Source organism: Pseudophryne corroboree, chromosome 6 (genome assembly GCF_028390025.1).
Source record: "Pseudophryne corroboree isolate aPseCor3 chromosome 6, aPseCor3.hap2, whole genome shotgun sequence".
Taxonomy (NCBI): Eukaryota; Metazoa; Chordata; class Amphibia; order Anura; family Myobatrachidae; genus Pseudophryne; species Pseudophryne corroboree.
In genome coordinates this window covers 408,314,291-408,339,376 of record NC_086449.1, presented here as the reverse complement: position 1 = coordinate 408,339,376, position 25,086 = coordinate 408,314,291, and the positions used below count along the sequence as shown (strand labels likewise).

Sequence of the window (25,086 nt, the reverse complement as noted above, 5' to 3'; positions counted from 1 at the left end):
GAAAGTTCTGCTGCCTGCAACATCCTCCAGCATGACCGGTTTGGCAGTGGGTCAGTAATGGTGTGGGGTGGCATTTCTTTGGGGGGCCGCACAGCCCTCCATGTGCTCGCCAGAGGTAGTTTGACTGCCATTAGGTACCGAGATGAGATCCTCAGACCCCTTGTGAGACCATATGCTGGTGCGGTTGGCCCTGGGTTCCTCCTAATGCAAGACAATGCTAGACCTCATGTGGCTGGAGTGTGTCAGCAGTTCCTGCAAGACGAAGGCATTGATGCTATGAACTGGCCCGCCCGTTCCCCAGACCTGAATCCAATTGAGCACATCTGGGACATCATGTCTCGCTCCATCCACCAACCACGTTGCACCACAGACTGTCCAGGAGTTGGCAGATGCTTTAGTCCAGGTCTGGGAGGAGTTCCCTCCGGAGACCATCCGCCACCTCATCGGGAGCATGCCCAGGCGTTGTAGAGAGGTCATACAGGCACGTGGAGACCACACACACTACTGAGCCTCATTTTGACTTGTTTTAAGGACATTACATCAAAGTTGGATCAGCCTGTAGTGTGTTTTTCCACTTTAATTTTGAGTGTGACTCCAAATCCAGACCTCCATGGGTTAATAAATTTGATTTCCATTGATAATTTTTGTGTGATTTTGTTGTCAGCACATTCAACTATGTAAAGAACAAAGTATTTAATAAGAATATTTCATTCAGATCTAGGATGTTATTTTAGTGTTCCCTTTATTTTTTTGAGCAGTGTAAATGGTTATAATAGCTACTTCACATAAGCCAATATATATTTTAGGCTTAGTACTGTAGTTCTAAAAAACAAAGATATCTGCATACATATGTGTGGAGGAGGTGGCTGTGGGCCTGATTCAGACCTGATCGCTTCTGTGCATTTTTGCACAGTGGGCGATTATCGATTGCCTGCACATGCGTATGCACTGCAACGCGCACGCGCTTTGCCAAGCAACAACAGGCATCACCAAACAGCGACAAGCTGGTGCGGAAAATTCAATTGCACAGCCATTCGCAAGCGGATTGACATGAAGGGGTATATTTACTAAGGTCCCGATTTTGACCGAGATGACGTTTTTTCATCAAAGTGTCATCTCGGGAATTTACTAAACTCAAATCTCGGCAGTGATGAGGGCATTCGTATTTTTTTTGAAGTCCAAGTAAAAAATTACGAATGAATACACCATCGGTCAAAACGCGCCTGTTTAGATATGAATCTCGGTCATTTACTAACCATTCGTAATTGTAATGTCTGTCGTGAAAATGCATTTGCGGCCGTGAAAAATTACAAATCGTAAAAAAGTCCTAAAAAAAAACAGACCTGCTTTTGAAAAGCGTGTTTACATGTGTACTCAATTATCCATTACTCACACCTGAATTTTTGGCCCTATAAAAGTGTCCCAGGCACATTTTGAAATTCTCTCACTCTGAAATGGCGGCTGTGTTGTGTGCCAATGACTTTCTGTTTGCTGTGGGATACCTGAGCCTGCACCATGAGGCTTCCAGAAATCAGGGCCAGGTAAGTGAACATGGTCAGCAGGTTGTCCAGGTGCCGCGGAGGCTGCGCCAGCCACGTTTTTTTAGGGGACGTTTAAAACTTAAACGCATTGTCTGATGATAGGGTCATACAGATGTTCCGCCTAAATAGAAACAACATTTTCCGCCTGTATGACCTTGTCAAACTGGGACTAGACCCTGAGACAGCACGCTCTCGCTCTGTCTCAGGCCTGCACAAACTCCTGGCTGTGTTACACTTTATGGCTACTGGGAGCTTCCAGGCTGTGGCAGGCGACGTTATTGGTATCTCGCAGCCAACCTTTTCAAAATATTTGAATCAGGTGAGTTGAAAAATACATACACGTTTATGTCTAAGTGTTGCTTCTGTAAGCTCTTACAACACAGTATTGTATAGAATACATAACATGACACTCACCTTAGATTGTTTACTGTCCACTCAGGTTTTGGATGTCTTGGATCCACATATTAATGCCTCAATCTGCTTCCCTACCCAGGAGTCGGAGTGGCGTGCTGTCAGGGTAGCTTTCTATGAGCTTGCTGGCATGCCCAATGTGCTGGGGGCCATAGATTGCACACACGTTCAGCTGAGACCACCTAGGGGCCGTCAATATATATATACCAACAGACATATGGCCCAATCCACTAATGTCCAGGTGGTTTGTGATGCAAAACTAAAAATTATGAGTGTGGTTGCAGGTTACCCTGGTGGCTGCCATGACTCCTTCATCCTCAGTCAGTCATCGCTCTTCGATAAATTTGAGGACGGACAAATGCCTGATGGCTGGCTGCTGGGTATGTTCCAAATGTGTTGTGTGTATGTATTTTAACTACAAACTCCATTTTTGTATAGGGTAATTAATAATCATACACATGTACTAATGTTGCCTATATATGTTTTTCAGGTGATGGTGGTTATGGCTGCTTCTCTTGGCTCCTTACTCCATTGTCCCAACCTGATTCTCCTGCTGAACACAGTTACAATCATGCACATAAGGCTACGCGGAATGTGATAGAAAGATGTTTTGGTGTGCTGAAATCACGGTTTCGGTGTCTGGATAAATCTGCTGGCCTTTTGTTGTATAGTCCCTCCAAGGTGACTAGGATTGTGTTCTGCTGCTGTTTTCTCCATAATCTGTGTTTGAATCAACATCTGGCACATGATGAGGGAGAAAGCAGTCAGCAAGCAGAGGAGTTAGAAACATCTGGTGACAGTGTGAGTACAGATGTAGGGAGGCAGGTAAGGCAAGAAGTGATTCAGCGGTATTTTGCTGGTAAGTTTTTGTTGGATGTAATTAACCTTGACTAAACCCTTTGCAATACATTTTTGTAAGTGTGATTGTGTGTTTTGTTACTTAATGTTTGTTGTTTATAGTGGTGTGTACATTGTAGTTAGTTTTTGAGATAAATACATTGTAATTCATTACCCCAGAAAAACATACATACATAGCGTCTTCTACAATGTTTGACACGGACACTGGAAGTTGTGTGATTGAAAGAATAAAATTTTTATTGTGTTACACAAAAGTTGTTTTTTTTTTTTTTTCGCTTGTGTGTGCTGGGTGCCGTGCTTTGTGCTGGCTCACTGGCACGTGTTCGGGAGGATCGACGAACAGGGGAGGTTACTGGCGTTTGGCTAGGGGTCGTGGTTCCAGAGCTGGAGCTCACTTGTTGTGCTGCCATCAAAGAGATGTTCTGGCTTAAATTATGGATGCTGGCATTCAGTTGGTTGTTGGTTGCAGTGTGGCTTGCCACAATCCTGGACAATGACTCATTCACAACCTGATTGTGTTGTATCAGTTGGATGAGTGTTTGCTGCTGGCGTTGTTGCTCATCAATGATGCGCGTCAAATGAGCCAGCATTTGATTGTTGTCGGCCCGAATTTGATCCATAGAAGTGGCTATTCGACCTACTTGGACAATCAGTCTGCCCGAGTTGCGACTAATGCGCGGCAGATGATGGGGCAGACTGGCAAGGTGTTGGGTGTGGGCGGTCAGGCAGGCATTGTTTTGGGTCTGTTGGCTTGTCCAACTGGCCCAAAAGTCATCGGGTACTTGTTGCTGGGGTGGAGCTTGGAGCAGTTGTGGAGTAATGGAGGCTTGGGGGATATCCTGCGGCTGGGTTGGCTGGGTCTGGACAACGGGTGTTAGGTTTAGTGTGTAGGTGGCCTGTTGGTCTTGTTCCTGCTGGCCAACGTCGGGCATCAAGCTTGGTTCTGTATGGGGTGGGCAACATGCACTGTTTACTTTCCACATAATATATTTGGTTGGCCTAAACATTTCAAAATGAATTATACTGCATTTTTTTTTTTTTTTAATTGTGTTTTTCTAAACGAGGAATATTTTGATTCAAAACACATAGATCCCATCACATGCGTGCACATAGACTGACTGCCGGAATCCTCACCTAACTACCTCCCCTCCACAGCATTACAGTGTTCTGTCACCTCCCCTGTCCAGGATATAGACTGCTCACCTGGATGGTCCAGAGGAGCAGATCAAGTAAGCAGTCTACCTCCAGGACAGGGGAGGTGTGAACACTATAATGGTGCTCAGGGGGTGGTGGTGGTTTGTTTTTGGTGAGTAATTTGCTGTTTTTTTTCTGGGCACGTGTGTGTACTAAATTTATTACGATGGCTGTTCAATTTTAAATGTGATGTTGCCCATACCAACCAATAAGATTTATTTAATTTATGCATTTGCACCTTCAAAAAGTTAATACGTGAAATCTGATTGGTTGTTATGGCAAACATGTAATCTCAACTACAACTCACATCATAGTAACTGTACTGTGTATATTATTTTGTATGTGCTTATTGTAAGTTTTTACTCACCAGATAACTGAGGTGATCGTGGCTCATCACTTTGTGGACTAGCCAATAGTGCTTGTGGTGGCTGGGGTGAGACTGCGGAGATGCGCCGCCTGGGTGGAGAAGATGGAGCCGCAGATTCGGATTCAAGACGCCGTGTCTTGCTTGGCCTCCTGGGTAAGTTAGCCGAGCCCTGTGATGGGCGCCTCAGAGGAGGTCGGCTTACAGAAGTAGAACCTTTGTGAATATATAAACATTAATATTTTGTACTTCTATGTGTTTGCAGAATATGTGACTACAGTGAATTCGTACCTGCAATACCAGCATCCTCATCAGTTGGCTGGGGCCTGTCTGGGCGGCTGGTCTGGCGTACTGTTGAAAAAGTGTTAACAACATTATTACCATACTTGTACAAAACATTGATAACTGCAAAACCTTAGTGTACTGTAACCATCTTGTACGTATTGTAAAGTAAACTAATTTCTGGTTAAGATCTTCGTGATTCCTTAATTTGGTTTATCTATAAAAATGAACATGGTGTTGCACGAAATAAAACAGTAACATTGATGAATTGTGTGCAAGATATTGCAGAGTTGGATTACTTGCAACTTAAACCAAAATTTATTCTAATTAAAAATACTTCAAAAAACACACACACAAATCAGACAAAGCTGCTATTAGATACAACAGCTATGGGCAAGAAATATCTCATATTAAGTATTGGAACTACACATACCAGCATGCACTGCACCTGATTTTGCATTCAATAAAAGAAAAAAACAGCCAAGGCATGATGGGAAATGCAGTTTAAAAACAAAAATACACCTTAAGGGTGCTCAGGCCTGCAATACATGACCAACACAATGTATGCATACTTAAATTAAAAATTAAATTTTGCTGCATGATCATTTAAAAAAAAAAATATATATATATTTTAAATTCCAACTCACCATCCTGCGTAGGGCGGTCCGAATCCCGGACATGAGTTGCAGACACCACTTCTGCAGGAATCAGTGCCCGCACAGGCTCCTCCCAGTCACGATAGGTTGCCCGGAAAGGGGGGCCACCCCCGGTTTGGCGGGCTGATTTTGCCTCCTTGGCCATCTTGGCCTTGACACGGCGCTTGATGTCGTAAAACCTCTTGCGACACGTGTCCTCAGTCCGCCTCACCACACCCTCACTATTAACTGCCACTATTACTTTCCCCCACAGGACAGATTTCCTGCGGGAGGACACCTTGGCAGCATCCTGGCCAAACAATTGCCGATGATGCCTCATCAGCTCCCGCACCAACGCCATGTTTTCAGCATAGCTGAACTTTACATTACGGCCAGTCTTGGTAGTGGTGCGTGGCTGCGGAGCCACAGCACCATCACTATCACTTGAAAACTGAGCAACAGGCACCCCCTCCTCCTCCTCACTCTCCTCCTCCCTCTCACTAACCCCCTCCACCTCACTCACCTCCTCCCTCTCACTCACCTCCACCTCACTCACCTCCTCCCTCTCACTAACCTCCTCCACCACACTGACCTCTGAGTCAGACATAATTAGGACAAACGACACAAAACACAGAAAAAATAAAACACAAAACACACTCCTCCACTACTACTACTACTACACACCACACAGCCAACACACACACACTCACTCACTCACTCACTCACAAACAATGACAAAAGACTTGAAAAAAAAAACAAGGACAAAAAAGTTTACAAACTCTGAAAAAACTAGACAACAAATATGACAAGACTACTTACACACACAGTACAGCACTCAACAATCACAAAACTCCTCTCCAAATCCACCAAAAAATCCACCAAACTCACCAACTCCAAATACACCTTCCTCTCTCCTCTCCACTAGCTAAACCCACGAGGTGCGGTGTGTTTGGGGCGGTTTTATAGTAATGTGCACAGACACTCCTCCATCACAAATACAACCAATCACGTACGCGTGATAAAAACGAAACTTAGGACTGAAAACGCGGCCGCGAAATTATAATCACTGCCGTAACAGACATGTGACGCAGTCGTAAAAAAAACACAAATCACGGCCGCAAAACATCAAAATCGGACGAAAAAAACAACCTCAAAATACGAATGACTTCGACATCGGACAACAGAAAAAAAAAATACGACAGCTTAGTAAATTAGGCGTAATCAATTCAAAAAGTTGCACAATTACACTTTCGATGTCAATCGCGATTGTACTTTGACCACAAACTGAAAATTACGAATGTTAGTAAATATACCCCGAAGAGTCCAATTGTGGGTGGTAACTGACCGTTTTCTGGGAGTGTCAAAGAAAACGCAGGCGTTCCCAAGCGTTTACAGAGTGGGTATGTGACGTCAGCTCCGGTCCCCGATCAGCCTGTTCTTTCGCACTGTAGGAGTAAGTCCTGGGCTATGCACACAGTGGAAAAAAACATTCGATGGTGAGTGCGATGCGAACAGATTTGCAGCTGTCCACTGACTGAGGGACATTTTTGCACGCCGTATACATGCGATCGCACACTTGCACATGATAATTACACTCTCCTTGGGCGTCGACTATTTGATTGCAGGACAGCAAAATTAGCAGCACAGCGATCAGGCCTGAATTAGGCCCTATATTTGTTATTTGCCATCTCAAAAATAAGAACAAATAAACATAAGAAGTAATAGTAAAAAATGAATTCATTAAATAATGCTGCCAGCACCACTGTGATGTATTTTACTGGTTTATTGGAAGAGCTAGGGTAATAAATGTTACCACAGTTTTAAATAACTATGGCCCTCATTCCGAGTTGATCGCTAGCTGCCGTTGTTCGCAGCGCAGCGATCAGGCTAAAAATCGGCACTTCTGCGCATGCATATGGTGCGCACTGCGCATGTGCAACGTACTTTCACAAATGCCGATGCAGTTTTACACAATCTCTAGCGATGCTTTTCAGTCGCACTGCTGGCCGCAGAGTGAATGACAGGAAGTGGGTGTTTCTGGGAGGTAACTGACCGTTTTCGGGAAGTGTGTGTAAAACGCAGGCGTGCCAGATAAAAACGCAGGAGTGGCTGGGGAAACGTAGGCATGGCTGGCCGAACGCAGGGCGTGTTCGTGATGTCAAAACAGGATCTAAATAGTCTGAAGTGATCGCAAGCTAGGAGTAAGTCTCGAGATACTCTGAAACTGCACAAACTTTTTTTGTAGCAGCGCTGCGATCCTTTCGTTCGCACTTCTGCTAAGATACACTCCCAGAGGGCGGCGGCTTAGCGTTTGCACGGCTGCTAAAAGCAGCTAGCGAGCGATCAACTCGGAATGAGGGCCTATATAACTAGCTTAATGCTATCAGAATGTTTCTCATTCCAAAAGGCAGCAAGATGGAAAATATGTTCTGAATAATGTTCTATCAGCAAAGATATGCTATTGCATCAGCTACATAATAAAATATCTCCCTCTTTACTCCTGTAGAGGTAGCAGTTCCTTCCTGTCACTGGATGAGTCAGCTTCAGAACTGATCAGAAGCATGAATGCTGTCTGCTACAAATTAACTGTGCTGGTGACAAGTCTAAGAGCCTCTTAGGAACAGTCATAAGTTAACTATAAAACTAAGATTCAAAAGATACTTTTTTTTTCTTTATTACCATGTTGACCTATTGACCATCTCGACCTAATGCATGTCGACTTTCAGTGGTTGACCTAATGACTGTCGACCTAAGCTGTGTCGACCTAAAGACCGTATCCCTCTAATACTATAAACAGCAAGTAAAGGCGATCTTGTCTGAACTGAGACGTTTTTACATGAATACGACAACCTTCTCACTTTCCTAGTGATTTGTGTGCTTTTATGATGCATTTCGTTGTGAAATGCATCATCATGACCCCACTCAAGGGTGTAGCTCCCACAGGTAGTACCGTCTGGCTGTAGGTGTGGCTCCCGTATTTGAATTTTGGACTGCGCTGCAGCTGTTACTGGTTATATACATTTTTCACAATTATGTGGTACATAGGGACCCTTACAAACTTTTCCCTTGGGGTCTACAATGTACTGAGTTGTGCCCCTGTACCTGCTCTTTGTAATGTGGTATAAAATTAAATGGAAGGAATTATAATGTTACATAATATGAACTGAAGTACTGTAATGTGTCACCAACCAACCAGCTCCTATCTGTCATTTATCAAACACAGCATCAGCATGTAACATGGCAGTTAGAAGCTGACTGACTGGTACTTTATCTCTCCCACTTTCTCTCGCCATGACCCAGTACATCTCCCCCTGTACAGTATATTAGAATGTGAATCAGGGGAACTGTGTTGCATAATGTGTACTGGCAGCCCTACTATGTGTCATTGGGGGAGATGTACTAAGCCTTGGAGAATGATAAAGTACCAGCCAATCAGCTCCTAACTGCCATGTTACAGGCTGTGTTTGAAAAATTACAGGAGCTGATGGGATGGTTCTTTATCTCTCTCTATTTTATCACTCTCCAAGGCATAGTACATCTGTCCCATAATGTGAACCTGGGCACTACTATGGTTTATAAAATAAAATAGGGAGCTCATTTAGGGCATAAAATTAACAACTGCTGCGGAGAGGTGTCTCTCTAGAAGCAATGGGACAATTCAAAATGTTGCTATGGGGCCCACAAAGTTCTGGCTATGCCCCTGATACCAGTAATCTGCTGCATGAGATTACTATTGTTCGACATGCATTAGGTCGACATGGTTTCTAGGTCAACATGGCTACTAGGTCGAAATGTTCTAGGTCGACATGACAAAAGGTCGATATGAGTTTTTTACATTTTTTTCTTAATTTTTTTAAACTTTTTTTTATACTTTACAATCCACGTGGACTACGATTGGGAATGGTAACCTGTGCCGAGCACTGCGGTAGAGGAGCGAGGCACCTTGCCCGAAGCATGGCGAATGAAGCGAGCCATGCGAGGGGACACGGTGCACTAACTGGGGTTCCCGGTCACTCTACGAAGAAATCGACACAATTGTTTTTTAAAAAACTCTTGTCGACATTTTGGCCTGTTGACCTTGCTCATGTCGACCTAATACTTGTGTCGACCTATTTTAGGTATCGACTTAGTTACTGTCGACCAATAGTGAACCACACCCATTGGATAGTACCATAGCCAGATTTACAGACAATATATAAGCCAAAGGATACATGTGGGCATTATACACAGGTGCAGCAGTATAAACTTATGGAAATTTGGTGACTTTTGGTCAGGGATGTACGGAAAAGGAAGGCAGGAGAGGCACTGCCTCACCTGCCATAGACTTTTTATTCCAGAGTTTCGACTAAAACAATTATTACAATAATACAAAGAAGTTTTGAATATATTCTTAGAATTTTTCATATACTTTATACAATTAAACCTCTGGCATATAGATTAGTATGACAGCAAAGGCCCTGCCTCAACCCCACCGAACGTCACTGCATTATACCAGTATTCCAGTTCATATTGTGGGGTCTATTCATGTAGAAAGCGAAAACAGAATTGCTACTTATCACTATACGTCGCATTGCTTCGATGCGATGTATAGCTGTAATAAGTAGCAAGTCATGTATACTCACCCTTCCGACGATGCGCTGCGGTGTCTGGGCCTCCTGCGGTGAGGTGATCTCCAGTGGTCCCTCCCTGCGATGCGTGGAGTCCAGCGGCGGGTCCCTTTGCGCATGCGCAGCTTGTTGACCTCCCGGCAGGCCGCAGTGGTTGCTGGGAGGTCGGGGGCGGAGCCAGCGCGAGGTGCAGAGCAGCGATCAGGGAAGCATTGAGCTTCCCTGCCATCTCCGCACCACAGTTCAGGTTGGCGAACCTGAACTCCATGGAGAAGAGGAAAACAGAGCTTTCTGCACCTTCATGAATCGCACTCACCATACAAAGGTATGGTGATGCGATTCAGACACAGAGCGGGGGTACCGCTGGAGAAGTCAGAGACTTCTCCACGGTAACCCGCTCTGCGAATTGCAGTAGGCAGAGAAAAGCCCTGTTTAACGCAAAACAGGGCTTTTCACTGCTACATGAATAGACCCCTGTGTCACATTTCACAATATACCACATTGTACTCAGGGACATCAAGGGCAGGGGGCGGTACTAATTACCCACGCTTGTTAGAGGGGGTCAGCATCCCCAAACCGACTTCTTACCTGTCTATACACTGATCACCCCCTCACATATCTGTCCATTCTGGATCTGCATGGTTGCCAACCCACTGTGAAGTGCATAGATTATTTTTTTTGCTACGGGGTGTGACCACACCCCGTAGCAAAAAAAGTACCTGGGCCCTGCCCCACTTACTATAGCTTTAATTGTACTGCTGCAAGTTCGGTTCATATTATGCCACACAGTGCTTAGTGGACATTTCTCAGAACCTGGTAGCAACTTTATAACCTGGGTGCAGTTTAGTCAGGCCCTAGAGGTCGGCCCTATAGCAATGGCATCGACCGCACCTACTATAGTTAAGTCGATGGTTATATACATGGTTGTGTTTTAAGATGATGCTGGACAGTATTTACTGCGGGAAGGGTGGAGGAACATAGCCTAATTCAGCATGGATCGCTAATTAGAGAATTTGCAAATGGAGCGATTATCGAACAACTGTGCATGCATAGCGTTCACATTGCGCACATGTGTGGGGTAATAGTGAAAGAAAATGTGTACAGATCGTAAACGCAATGCAGCCGTTGTTTGACTGACAGGAAGCTGGCATTTCTGGGGCGAAAAAGATTCCATTTTTTGGGTGTGGCAGAAAAACTCAGACGTCCCCATGCGTTGGAGAGGGTCTCTGACATCAGTGCAGACCACTTCCAGCCCATCTCAGTTGCAGGTTAGTGGCAACTTCAAACCTACTCACATTTGCTCAGACGGCAAAGACTCTAAGATGTTCTGGGATTTGCGTACACATTATTATTATTATTATTATGCTTTATTTATATGGCGCCACAAGGGTTCCGTGTTGCCCATTTCCAGAGTACATAAACAAATAATCAAAACAGGAAAACAGAAACTTACAGTTGACAACAATATGGGACAAGTACAGGGTAAATAAACATAGCTACATCAGCAGATGACACTGGAATAAGCGTCAGGTGGCAGAAGACTGCTGGATTTGGTGCAGTTGAACATTATTAAAGTAAGAAAAAGGATAAGCACATGAGAGAAGAGGACCCTACTCATGAGAGCTTACATTCTAAAGGGGAGGGGTAGACAGAAAGGGGTGACACAGGAGGGGTACATAGCAAGCGTGGAACAGAGGGTTAGGATGAGATTTGGCTGGGTTTGGTGATGAAGTGGGTCTTAAGAGCCCGTTTGAAGTTTTGTAGGGAGGTGGAGAGTCTGAGGGGGAGGGGGAGGGAATTCCAGAGAAATGGATCAGCACGTGAAAAATCTTGGAGGTAGGAGTGGGAGGAAGTAATCAGTTGGCAGCAGAGTCGGCGTGCATTAGCAGAGCAAAGAGGACGGGTGGGAGTGTAAAGGGAACTAAGGTCAGAGATGTAGATGGGAGAGGAGTGGGTGAGGGCTTTGTAAGTGAGTGTGAGAACTTGAAATAGATTCTGAAAGGGAAGGGGAGCCAGTGAAGGTTTTGTAAGAGGGGAGAGGTGGACGTAGTGCGTTTGGTGCAGAAAATGAGCCGGGCAGCAGCATTGAGGATAGATTGGAGTGGAGAGAGGTATTTGTCAGGAATACCAGTCAGGAGGAGATTACAGTAGTCCAGTCTGGAGATGACCAGTGAGTCCTAGTAGCATCCTGGGTCAGAAAGGGTCTGATCCTGGAAATGTTTTTGAGATGAAAACAGCAGGTTTGCGAGTGGTGCTGAATGTGTGGTTTGAAGGAGAGGGAGGAGTCAAGGATTACTCCAAGACAGCACACTTGGGGGCCAGAGGAGATAGTAGTGCCATCAATAGCTAATGAGATTGTAGAAGGTGAGGTTATGCGGGAGGGAGGGAAGATGATCAGCTCGGTCTTAGACATGTTAAGTTTAAGAAAGCGCTGGGACATCCAAACAGAGATAGCAGAGAGACAGTTGGAGATAGGAGTGAGGAGAACAGGGGAGAGGTCTGGAGAGGAAAGATAGATATGAGTGTTATCAGCATAGAGATGATATTGGAAATCAAATGAACTAATAAGCTTACCTAGTGAGGACGTATAGAAAGGGAAAAGAAGAGAACCAAGGACAGAACAGTTAGTGGAAGTGAGGGGGAGGTGGAGTCATGAGAGGAGACAGAGAATGAACGGTCAGAGAGGTAGGAAGACAACCAAGAGAGGGCAGTATCACACAGACCAATGGAGTGAAGGATTTGCAGTAGGAGAGGGTGGTCCACAGTGTCAAAAGCAGCAGAGAGATCAAGAAGAATAAGTGCAGCAGACTTTTGTGAGGGTAGTTTCAGTGGAGCGGAGAGGACGGAAGCCAGACTGAAATGGGTCAAGCAGTGAGTGTGAGGAAAGAAAGGAAGTAAGGCGGTTGTAGACAATACGCTCCAGGAGTTTGGAGGCAAAAGGAAGAAGAGAGATGGGTCGGTAGTTGGAAAGAGTGTTTGGATCAAGGGTAGGTTTTTAAGAATAGGAGAGATGAGTGCATGCTTGAAGGCAGAGGGGACAGTGCCTGATGAGAGGGAGAGATTGAGAAGGTGGGAAAGATGGGAACAGGCAGAAGAAGAGAGGTAGCGGAGGCGGTGGGAGGGAATACGGTCAAGTGGGGCGGTGGTTAGGGGACAGGAACGAATGAGGGCCATGACTACCTCACTAGATGCATGGAAGAAAGATGTAAGAGTTGGTGAGAGGGATGGGGAGGGGTGGTAAGGGATGGGAGGAGGCTGGTTGCTGATGGTCTGGTGTGATGTGATGTCCTGACGTATGGAGTAAATTTTGGATGTGAAGTAAGTGGCAAAGTCAAGAGCAGAGAGTGAGGAAGGGAGACAAGGTGGAGGTGGGCAAAGGAGTGAGTTGAGAGTGGCAAAGAGGCGCAGGGGGTTGGAAGACTGGGAGTAGATGAGGTTCTTGAAGTATGACTGTTTAGCAAGAGAAAGGGCAGCACTGAAGGATGAGAGCACAAGGTTGAAATGGAGGAAGTCTGCCTCAGAGCGTGATTTCCTCCAGTGTCGCTCAGCTGTACGTGAGCATTTTTGCAGATATCTGGTGCATTTGGTGTGACAGGGCTGAGGTGTTAATTTGCGAGGGTGAATAGTGGTTGGTGGAGCAACAGAGTCAAGAGCAGAAGTATGGGATGCATTGTATATGGAAGTGGCTTGTTCAGTGCATGAGAGAGAGAGAGAATAGGAGAGAGAAGTGAGTCAAACAAGGAGGAAAGGAATGTGGTGTCAATAGCCTCAATGTTACGCTTAGTGATGGTAGCCTTAGGAAGTAGAGATGGTGAAGCAGAGAGAGATAGGTTAAAGGAGAGTAAGTGGTGGTCACAGAGACGGGAAATGGGCAGTTGGAGAATTCAGAAATATCACAACGGTGAGTGAAGACCAGATCCAGTGAGCGGAGGGACCCAGTGAAGAGGTGAGGTTAAGGAGTCCAGAAGCAGGGGATTGTGTGGGGATATCGATAGGGATGTTGAAATCGCCTAGGATAATGGAGGGAATGTCAGAAGAGAGGAAGTGAGGAAGCCATTAAGCAAAGTTGTCGATGAATTTGGAGGCAATGCCAGGGGGGCGGTAAATGACAGCTACTCTAAGATGGACTGGTTGGAAGAGGCGTATAGCATGGACCTCAAATGTAGAGAATCAGAATCAGAATCAGAATCAGCTTTATTGGCCAGGTGTACTCACGTACACTAGGAATTCTTTGTGGTACAATGCATCGCCAAGCAGCAACATGGAGGAAAAAAATGTAGCATACATTACAAACATTACACATATGAGTTCATACTGCACATATGCAACTGTACAGTAGACATATTATACATTTAAGACTAAAAACTAAGGCTGCTTGGCAGAGCAGCACCGAGGCAGCCATCCGCGGCGCCAACTAGAACTCACATAATGCACATAATACAGAAGAATGTAAGGGATGGTTCTGGTGGAATGAGTTGGTAGGAGTAACTAGAAGGTAAAAGGACCCCAACACCACCTCCATGGCGACCCCCAGGTCGAGGTATGTTTGTGAATGCAAGGCCCCCAGCAGAGAGAGAAGCAGGAGAAGTAGTGTCAGAGGGAGTAATCCAAGTTTCAGTAATGGCTAGTAGGTACAGGGAGTTGGAAATTAAAGTGGCATTGGCGTTTCTATAATGGGTGCAATGTGTGCGGTGCACACAGGCCCCTGGGTCCAGGGGGGCCCACACCGCACACATTGCACCCATATTAATACTTACCTTTTCCGGAGTCCAGTATCGGCGCTGCGATCAAGGTGGACATCGCTGACAAAATGGGCGCCGTGCATGTGTGGTAGCCAAATTGCGCTGCAGGGGCGGAGTTACGGCGTTGCAGGGGTGGCACCGGGAAAACATGGTCAGGTCGGCTGCGTTTTCGGGCCGGCTGCATGACGTCACACGCAGTTGCTCCTAAAACAAAAATGCCCTCTGACGACCTGATGCCAGGGGCCAACCTTAGTTCTGATGCGTCCGTCTGTGCTTGGTGGCCCCCATCATGTGCAGAGATGAACACAGATCTGGCTGCGTATGCAGCCATCTGCATTCATCTCTGATAACTCCCTAAGTGCATTGGATTGCATCACTGTGGCATAATGCTGACTTTACTGGAGAATCTTTAATCTCACAGAAGCCTGGGTAACTCCCCCAAATTCAGGAGCCTCTAGGACATTTCAGGAGAGCAGGCAAGTATTCTGTATACTAAACGTCTGAGTTTTAGAAGCATGGCACTGGCGGGTGTGGATCATTAGATCGACAGTGTCTAGGTCGACAATGTTTAGGTCGACCACTATAGGTCGACAGGGTTTGAAGGTCGACAGGGTTTCTAGGTCGACATGTTCTAGGTCGACAGGTCAAAAGGTCGACATCAGTTTTTCATGTTTTTTTTGTGTCGTTTTCTCCGTACAGTGACCGGGAAGCCCAATTAGTGCACCGTGTCTCCTCGCATGGCTCACTTCACTCGCCATGAATCGGGCAAGGTGCCTCGCTGCGCTCGGCACAGATTACCGTTCCAATCGTAGTCCACGTGGATCGTTAAGTATGAAAAAGTTCAAAAAAAGAATAAAAATGTGAAAAACTCATGTCGACCTTTTGACCTGCCAACCTAGAACATGTCGGCCTAGAAACCCTGTCGACCTTGAAAACATGTTGACCTAGGGACTGTTGACCTAAAGTAGTCGACCTAAACATTGTCGACCTAGGCACTGTCGATCTTCAGACCGGATCCCGGCACTGGCATATGATGCGAACAAACAATTTTTTTATTTTTTTTTGTATATGAGCATTTCAACACTTCTGACAACTGCTTATATATATATATATATATATATATATATCACAGCATCTATGGAAGTCATTTATTATCATGGTTAGAGTTAGGAAATTGTCAAAAGCACATAAAATGAATCTGACAGGAAAACAAAGGGAGGATTTCCCTTCAATGACTGTATTACTTCAACTATTTCAGCTATGCAAGGTCTTCAGGACTTGTATGTTCACATTTCTAAGTAGTGACATGCTCTGTACAGCGACAGATATCTGTATTGTACTCATAGGCGTGCGCAGGGGGGGTGCCTGGTGCGCACAGGCACCCCCTAATGTCCGGCACCCCCTGCACTCTCGCCTGCTGCTGCAGTGATTGGCGATCCCTATAGCACCATTCTTGTGTCACCACCCGCTGCGCCCTCCACCCGGTCTGGCCGCCAGCTGTCCGGACACCTGAGATGGGTTCATTGTTTATTTGCATGGGTGCAGTGTCACTGACAAAATCCTCTTCCCGACTCCGCCTAACTGCGCGATGTGACATGATGATGTCATGCTGTGACCCGCCCGCCTCTCTCTCCACTCGTTGTATTCCATGCCACACTGACGCCACAGTCCGCAGTGTTCCTCTTAGAGGAGAGGAGGAGGACTGGGGGACAAATTCAAATCAGTGATGACAGTTTGAGTGACAGTAAGTTATAATAACTTTAAGTAAACTGCTGCAGCCGAGTTTGCTCATGCAGGGGAAAGAGAGGGGGCAGCCATGGGGATATACAGTACAGTATATTATTAATAATAATGTATTATTATTTCATATATTACACAGTATATTATATTACACAGTATATTATATGACACAGTATATAATATACTGTGTCATATAAGTAATAAGAATATATTATTATTAATAATAATAATATATATTTTGAGTGATTAGTTAATAATCCATGGTAATAAAATATACAAATTTAACATACATGAAACAGATGATATAGATATATATATATATATAACATTTGTGACTAACCTCCGAAAACGTGTGTTTATTTGGGAAATAGCCGTAAATATTGTTTGACAAATGGGCCCCTTAGTCCCCTTTTTCTTTACCAAGAGCCATTTATGGATGAACTATACCAGTAGTTGCCAAACTTTTTTGAATCTTGGCACCCTAGAGTATCAGAACTTTTTGCACGGCATCCCGAAAACAAAAGTTTCTTATTGAGACGTTTAAAAAAAAATTGCAGGTTTACAGCTTTTGGGTTTAATAATTATCTAAGGAGCCAGCCCTCACTGTACACTCTGTTTAATCAAATTCCCAATATTATTTAGTTTGCATTGAGTGGCAATATGTGGTGCTAGACACGCCCAATAGGTGGTGCTAGACACGCCCCTCCAATCGTGCACCCCCTAATAAAATGTGCTGCGCACGCCTATGATTGTACTATGATTATAAAGGAAAGAGAAAACGAGCTGCTGTGTCCTATTAGGATAATAAGAACTCAAGTGTTTTTGACACTGTATTATGTATAATATCTAAAATGTAATCATGTAAAAACAATGCAAACACATACAATCACTTAACCAGAAGATCATATATTTTAAATGTAAATATTAGTAGCATTGTTTTCTTTCTGGCCTTGGTGTAACATAAAATGCATTCTTTATGGCCAGGTACTTTGTTAATTTGTCAAGGCTTTCAAATGTTCCATATAAGGAAAATAGGCCACAATGAGCCACAGTCTCTACAAGATGATAAAAAGTTATTTAAATATCATACGGTACCGTAATAGATGTGATCTTGACTGGGCTCCAGTTTTGTGCTTTGATTAGTTAAGCCCACTATTAAAGGCTTCAGCGTTTAGTCTCGGCCACTCATATCAAAGTAATTCCTCAGGTGGTTATCAGCCTGTAAGCGGCTATTACATTCTGCAGTCTCCTGCAGTACCATTTGTCTCCCTGGACCACCCTGATTGAAAGGATCTCCTCGAGCCAAGTCCAGGCTTGTTAGCCACTATACTGTTAGCTGGTCTCAGCTGTCTGGGTTCCCAGAATGCATGTACAGCTGGCAGCCAGCGGCAGATCCAGGAAGCAAGCAGTTGGCAAGTGCAGGGATTCTGTGGTCCAGGTCTGGTCGGTCACTGGCTTCTCCACCTGCAGCTTTTTGGAGCAACTGTCCTTGCACCGGAGCAATACTGAATTGCTCTGGTAATTAAGTATTCACCGCACACCTGGCTGCTCATGATGAATTTGCACTTAAAGGTCCTCATTTTTTTTTCTTTAAGATAATTATACAGCACTAAGGTAATGGGCTAGATTCCCACCATGTCCCTAACTATGGAGTTTGTATACTCTCCCCGTGCTTGCGTGGGTTTCACCCAGGTTCACCGGTTTCTTCCCACACTCCAAAATACTACTGGTAGGTCTATTGGCTCCAGCGGTGCAAGTGGGCGGGTACGCGCGGGTACGGCGTACCCTTAAGAATTTAGCCATGGGTACGCCGTACCCACTGCCGCCGGGCCACCGCTCCCTCCCTCTGCTGCTGCTCACCGCGCTGCTGCCGTAAGGGGAGGAGAGCGCAGCATGCCGTGCGCCTCTCCTGCCCCTCAGTGTCTACCTTCAATTCAGCGCCAGCCAGTGAGCCAATCAGAGCTCGCGGACCGGCAGCCAAGGCTCCTGATTGGCTGCCCAACCGCGAGCTTTGATTGGCTCACGGATTTGTGCCTAACTGAAGGTAAACACCCGCCGGAGACTGAGGGGCAGGAGAAGCACACGCTGTGCTTTCCTCCCCACACACAGGACAGCAGCAGCGCGGTAAGCAGCAGGGGAAGGGGGGGGGGGGGGCACTGTGAGGACATGTATACCTGGCACTGGGGGCATATCTGGCACTTCGGGGACATGTGTAAAAAAAATGTGTATCTGGCACTGGGGGCATATCTGTACTGGGGGCTATCTGTATCTGTCACTAAGGGCATATCTGGCACTGTGGGCATATCTGTATCTTCGCTGGGGGCATATCTGGCACTGGGGGCATTTCTGTATCTGGCACTGGGGGCATATCTGGCACTGTGGGGGCATTTCTGTATCTGGCATTGGGTGCATATCTGGCACTGGGGGCATTTCTGTATCTGGCACTGGGGGCATATCTGGCACTGTGGGGACATGTATATCTGGAACTGGGGGCATTTCTGTATCTGGCACTGGGGGCATATCTGGCACTGTGGGGACATGTGTATCTGGCACTGGGGGCATTTCTTTATCTGGCACTGGTGGCATATCTGGCACTGGTTGCATATCTGGCATTGTGGGGTCATTTCTGTATCTGGCACTGGGGGGCAATGTATATCTGACACAGTTACTTGGCACTGTGAGGCAATATATATCTGGCACTCTGGGGGCATTTGTGTATCTGGCACTATGGGGCAATGTATATCTGGCACTGTGAGGCAATGTATATCTAGCACTCTGGGGGCATTTGTGTATCTGGCACTGTGGGGCAATGTGTATCTGGCACTGTGGGGCAATGTGTATCTGGCACTGTGGGGCAATGTGTATCTGGCACTGTGGGGCAATGTGTATCTGGCACTGTGGGGCAATGTGTATCTTGCACTGTGAGGCAATGTATATCTGGCACTCTGGGGGCATTTGTGTATCTGGCACTGTGGGGCAATGTGTATCTGACACTGAGGGGCAATGTGTATCTGGCACTGTGGGGCAATGTATATATGGCACTGTGGGGCAATGTATATCTGGTACTCTGGGGGCATTTGTGTATCTGGCACTGTGGGGAAATGTGTATATGGCACTGTGGGACAATGTGTATCTGGCACTGTGGGGCAGTATAAGGTAATATATGTATAATGTATAATTTAAGTGCACAGTCTGGAACCTTGGTATGCCCCCAGTCAGAGGGGCCCACCAGGGTTTGCCCTGTTCCCCTGTAAGCCAGTCCAACCCTGTCTGTAGATTAAAAATCCTATATCCTGTGCCCTCTGGAATGCCAGATCTGTTTGTAATAAACTGGCCCCCACTCATGACCTTTTCATTTCCAATTCCCTGCACCTCCATACATTCTCACACACACCCCGACCTGGAGGTCGCCATGGTGGTGGTGTTGGGATCCTTTTACCCTCTACCTACACATACCAACTTATACCTCCAGTACCATCCCTTACATTCTCTACATTTGAGGTACATGCTATACGCCTCTACCAACCTACTAACCTTCGAGTTGCTGTCATTTACCGTCCACCTGGCACTTCCTCCAAATTCCTTGACAACTTTGCTTCCTGACTACCTTACTTCCTCTCTTCTGACATTCCCTCCATTATCCTAGGTGATTTCAAACATCTGTATCGATAACCCCACAAAATCACCTGGCTCTAAACTCCTTAACCTCACCTCTTCACTTGGTCTCTCCCAGTGGACCACCTCACCCTCCCATGTGAATGGGAGCTCACTGGATCTGGTTTTCAGTCACTGCTGCAATATTTCTGACTTCTCCAATTCCCCTTTTCCCCTCTCTGACCACCACCTGACCTCTCAACTTATCCATCCCTGCTTCCCCATCTCTCCCTCCTAAGGCTACATCACTAAGCTTAACATTGAGGCTATTGACACCTCATCCCTGTCCTCCCTGTTTGACTCGCTTCTCTCTCCTATTCTCTCTCACACATGCTCTGAACAAGCCACATCCCTATACAATGCATCTCTTACTTCTGATCTTGACTCTGTTGCTCCACCAACCACTATTCACCCTCGCAGATCAACACCTCAACCCTGTCACACCAAATGCACCAGATATCTTCAAAAATGCTCATGTACTGCCGAGAGACAGTGGAGGAAATCACGTTATGAGGCAGACTTTCTGCATTTCAAACTTATGCTCTCATCCTTCAGTGCTGCCCTTTCCCTCTCTAAACAATCATACTTCAAGAACCTCATCTCCTCCCAGTCTTCCAACCCCCGGCACTTATTTGCCACTGTCAACTCCCTCCTCTGCCCACTACCACCTCCTCTCCCTTCCTCATTGTCTGCTCTTGACTTTGCCACTTATTTTACATCCAAGATTGACCTTATATGTCAGGACATCACATCCCATCTGGTGGTCTTCAATATGCTGATTGTCGGGATCCCGGTGCACAGTATACCGGCGCCGGAATCCCGACAGCCGGCATACCGACACTTTTTCTCCCTCGTGGGGGTCCACGACCCCCCTGGAGGGGGAATAAAATAGCGTGGCGTGCGTAGCGCACCACTGTGCCCGCGAGGGGCTCATTTGCGCTCGCCACGCTGTCGGTATGCCGGCGGTTGGGCTCCTGGCGCCGGTATGCTGGTCGCCGGGAGCCCGGCCGCCGGCATACCATACTACACCCCATCCCATCAGACCAGCAACCAGCCACCATCCCTTGCCAACCCTCCCCTTCCCTCTCACCAACTCTGACATCTTTCTCCCATGTATCTGGTGAGTGTTACGATCCTGATGCTCAGGACAGGGGAGATCTTATGTAGTGAGTCCTGAGCACCAAGACGGAATGCTGGGATTGGGAAATGGGAAGGAAATAGCCCCTAGCACCCTACCTCCGTTGTCTTACCCGTGTTATCTATTCACGCCTGAACGACTATGGTTTCTTGGGCCCATGGCAGCCGCGTTTGAAGGGCGGATTAGGTCTGCCCAACTCCGATGCCCCCTCAGGTCTTAAAGAGAGACAAGGTGTGAACTGAGACAGGGTAATAACAAGGGGACCTCTAACTGAAACAACCACGCTAGGGGCTATAAACTACCTAAAAACTAAACGTATGTGCGGCACGCCGCCAAAGGAAAAAGAACTACAAAGAAACCACTGTCCACTCCCCTACACGGCACCGCCGAGTTCCGGGGAGGACAGTGAAAGCGGAAACCTCCGCAAATGCACCAATTCACAGTAAAGTAAACACTAAGCGGCATAGGCCGCAACACGTGGCAGAAGCCGCTACTCACGAACCCGGGCGAGAACCCCAGATGACAAACAGGTTTGCAAGGACTAGAAGGATTCCCAGGACCGGCTTCGGACCTCCAAAGTACCAAAGGGCAGGGAGCAAGATCCACCAAACACGGCTGACAGGAACAGAGTTCTGCAAGACAGGAACAGCATACAAGAAGCTATCACCGGCGGGGCTGCAGTGTGCTGGCTCACATAAAAAGGCCCTGCTGGCCAATAACAGGAGGGCCAGCAGGACCAGCCCCCAGACCCTAATACTAGTTGCCGTGCAGCTGCCCTGCTGCACGAGCAACCTAATTAACTATTCTTAGCAACGGGGAACGCGGTCCACCTGTGGCGTCCCCGTTGCTATGCACCCGGCGGCCCTGCACGCACGGCATCCTGCATTGCCAGGGACCCGGCGGATATCGTGCGCACGGCGTCCTGGCATTGCTAGGCGCCGTGCGGGGGACAGGGAAGGAGAGAGGCGCGGCGGCCGTGACCGCTGCTCAGTCAGGGCACGGCCGAAGACCGCCGCGCCTAACAGTTAGGAAGTTATGGTCCTCATCTATTCCTCCCTACCACCACCTCCCCACTTGACCCTATCCCCTCCCACATCCTCCGCTACCTCTCTCCTTCTGCCTGTTCCCATCTTGCCCCCATTCTCAATCTCTCCATCTCATCAGCCACTGTCCCCTCTGCCTTCAAGCGTGCACTCGTCTCCCCTATTCTTAAAAAGCCTACCCTTGATCCAAACACCCTCTCCAACTACCAACCCATCTCTCTCCTCCCTTTTGCTTCCAAACTCCTTGAGCGTATTGTCTATAACCGCCTCACTGCCTTTTTTTCCTCCCACTCACTGCTTGACCCATTCCAGTCTGGTTTCCGTTCTCTCCACTCCACTGAAACTGCCCTCACAAAAGTGTGCAATGACCCCCATGCAGCCAAATCTAAGGTACGCTACTCTCTGCTTATTCTTCTTGACCTCTCTGCTGCTTTTGACACTGTGGACCACCCTCTCCTTCTGCAAATCCTTCACTCTCTTGGTCTGTGTGATACTGCCCTCTCCTGGCTGTCCTCCTACCTCTCTGATCGTTCCTTCTCTGTCTCCTCTCATGACACTACCTCCCCCCACTTCCACTAACTGTTGGTGTCACCCAAGGTTCTGTTCTTGGTCCTCTCTTTTTCTCTCTCTATACGTCCTCTTTAGTTGAACTCATTAGTTCTTTTAACTTTCAATATCACCTCTATGCTGAGGACACTCAAATTTACCTTTCCTCTCCTGATCTCTCCCCGGCTCTCCTCGCTCAAACCCAGCCAAATTTCATCCTAACTCCTCACCCTCTTCCCACGCTCGTTCTACCCCATCTCTGTCACCTCTGTCTATCTGCCCCTCCTCTTTAGAATGTAAGCTCTCACGAGTAGGGCCCTCTTCCCTCATGTGCTTATCCTTTTCTTACTTTAATAAGCATCAACTGCCCAAATCCTGCAGTTCTGGGCCACCGTGATACTTATCTCAGTGTCGTCTAATGATGTAGTTATGCTTAGCTACCCTGTACTTGTCTAATATTGTCTTCAACTGTAAGTCACTGTTTACCTGTTTTGATTATGTGCATATGTACTCTGTAATTGGGCGCTGCAGAACCCTTGTGGCGCCATATAAATAAAGGATAGTATTAATAATAATAATAATAATAATAATAATAATAATAATAATAATCCTCTGGCTAGTTGCACCTTGTAAAACCTCCAGATCTACTGTAGCAGTTGGGGAAGTGCAGCTACAGCACCCCAGAGACAGAATCATCAAATTTCCCACCCCACACTCAGTGACCAATCATCCAAATCTATGACAACTACCAACAGCCCCCTCCCCAGCACCCTTAAAAAAAAGGTCACTGCCAATCTCACCCCAGAAATCTAGTCAAGGAGGCAGATATGCAGTGTGCAAACAGTCCAGCACTGAAGATGCCAATTACATTTCACCACTGAGACCTAATATACATAGCTGGGATCAAGGCCAGTTCAGTTGAGCATGCAGTATATTGGTTGTGAATGTCTTTAGGATAAATCTGTGACCTGTAGTGACCCAGACTGATGACTGGAGCTTTAATTTATATATAGCTATTATATAATGAACAGTAAGAGCTGGGGGAGGTGTGAGCCCATTCCCCTATACTTCCCCTTGCTCATAGTTTTCTTTAGCACTGGTAGTGTTCTGTAGGTGCAAACACCTTATTCATGATAGAAGTCAGAGGAGAATGACCAGACTGATTCAGGGCCTAATTCAGCAAGGATCGCAAGTCAGCAAAATTAGCACAAAAAAAGCGTAAAAACGCAAATTCTGCAACTTAAATAGCAAACACTGAGAAAAAAAAAATTCTGAGACTTAGCAAAAACTGCGTATGCACCACGAAGTAGTGCGTGTAGGGGCGTACTAAAGGGCTGGACTCGCAAAAACTACGATCAGGGGCGTGTTGCGGGGCGTGTTGTGGGCGTATGCTGATGGTCGGTGGGCGGTGTATTTGCAATTTTTACAACAGATTGCACATTACTGATGTGCAGTTTCTGAGTGACTACAGGTCTACCTTAAAAATTGCACAAGCTGACTTCAGTTGTAGACTGCATGTATACTGCATGTACACTGCTCAAAAAAATAAAGGGAACACTTAACACATCCTAGATCTGAATGAATGAAATATTCTTATTAAATACTTTGTTCTTTACATAGTTGAATGTGCTGACAACAAAATCACACAAAAATTATCAATGGAAATCAAATTTATTAACCCATGGAGATCTGGATTTGGAGTCACACTCAAAATTAAAGTGGAAAAACACACTACAGGCTGATCCAATTTTGATGTAATGTCCTTAAAACAAGTCAAAATGAGGCTCAGTAGCATGTGTGGCCTCCACGTGCCTGTATGACCTCCCTACAATGCCTGGGCATGCTCCTGATGAGGTGGCGGATGGTCTCCTGAGGGATCCCCTCCCAGGAAGAAATAAATCTGCACAGGATACAACAATTGTAGTTCAGTGGATTAGAAATCTTATTATTAGACCAACGTAAAAGCCTTCTTTAATGATTAATTCAGCAAATGGTTGGTGGTGTTCCCGGAAGATAGTTATGACAACTATGAAAGAACAGGTATGGTCTTTTAGAGAAAACAAAAGACCAAAAAAAAGCAACTATAAGCCTTTTCCAGGGCACACTTGAAAAATTGAAATGGTGAAATCATTAAAAAATTACTTTTATTGATATATACTTAAGAAAAGACGAGAGCTGGCATCGATAATTAGAAAGCATGAATGTTCGCAAGTACTAATGTACCTATTATAGGCGAAATAATAATGTAAGTAAGCGAAAATAAATGAGCCCTCATCCAAAGAGATGATTCATACATATCCTCTGTAATCGAGATTTTATTTGAATGAGGTC

The 25,086-nt window shown here is 46.1% G+C and overlaps 1 protein-coding gene across 2 annotated transcripts in view; it reads left to right on the top strand.

Moving 5' to 3' along the window:
* The window catches only part of FAM107B (family with sequence similarity 107 member B), a 543,269-nt gene that overhangs the window by 345,620 nt on the left and 172,563 nt on the right, over nt 1-25,086 (top strand). The window lies entirely within an intron of this gene.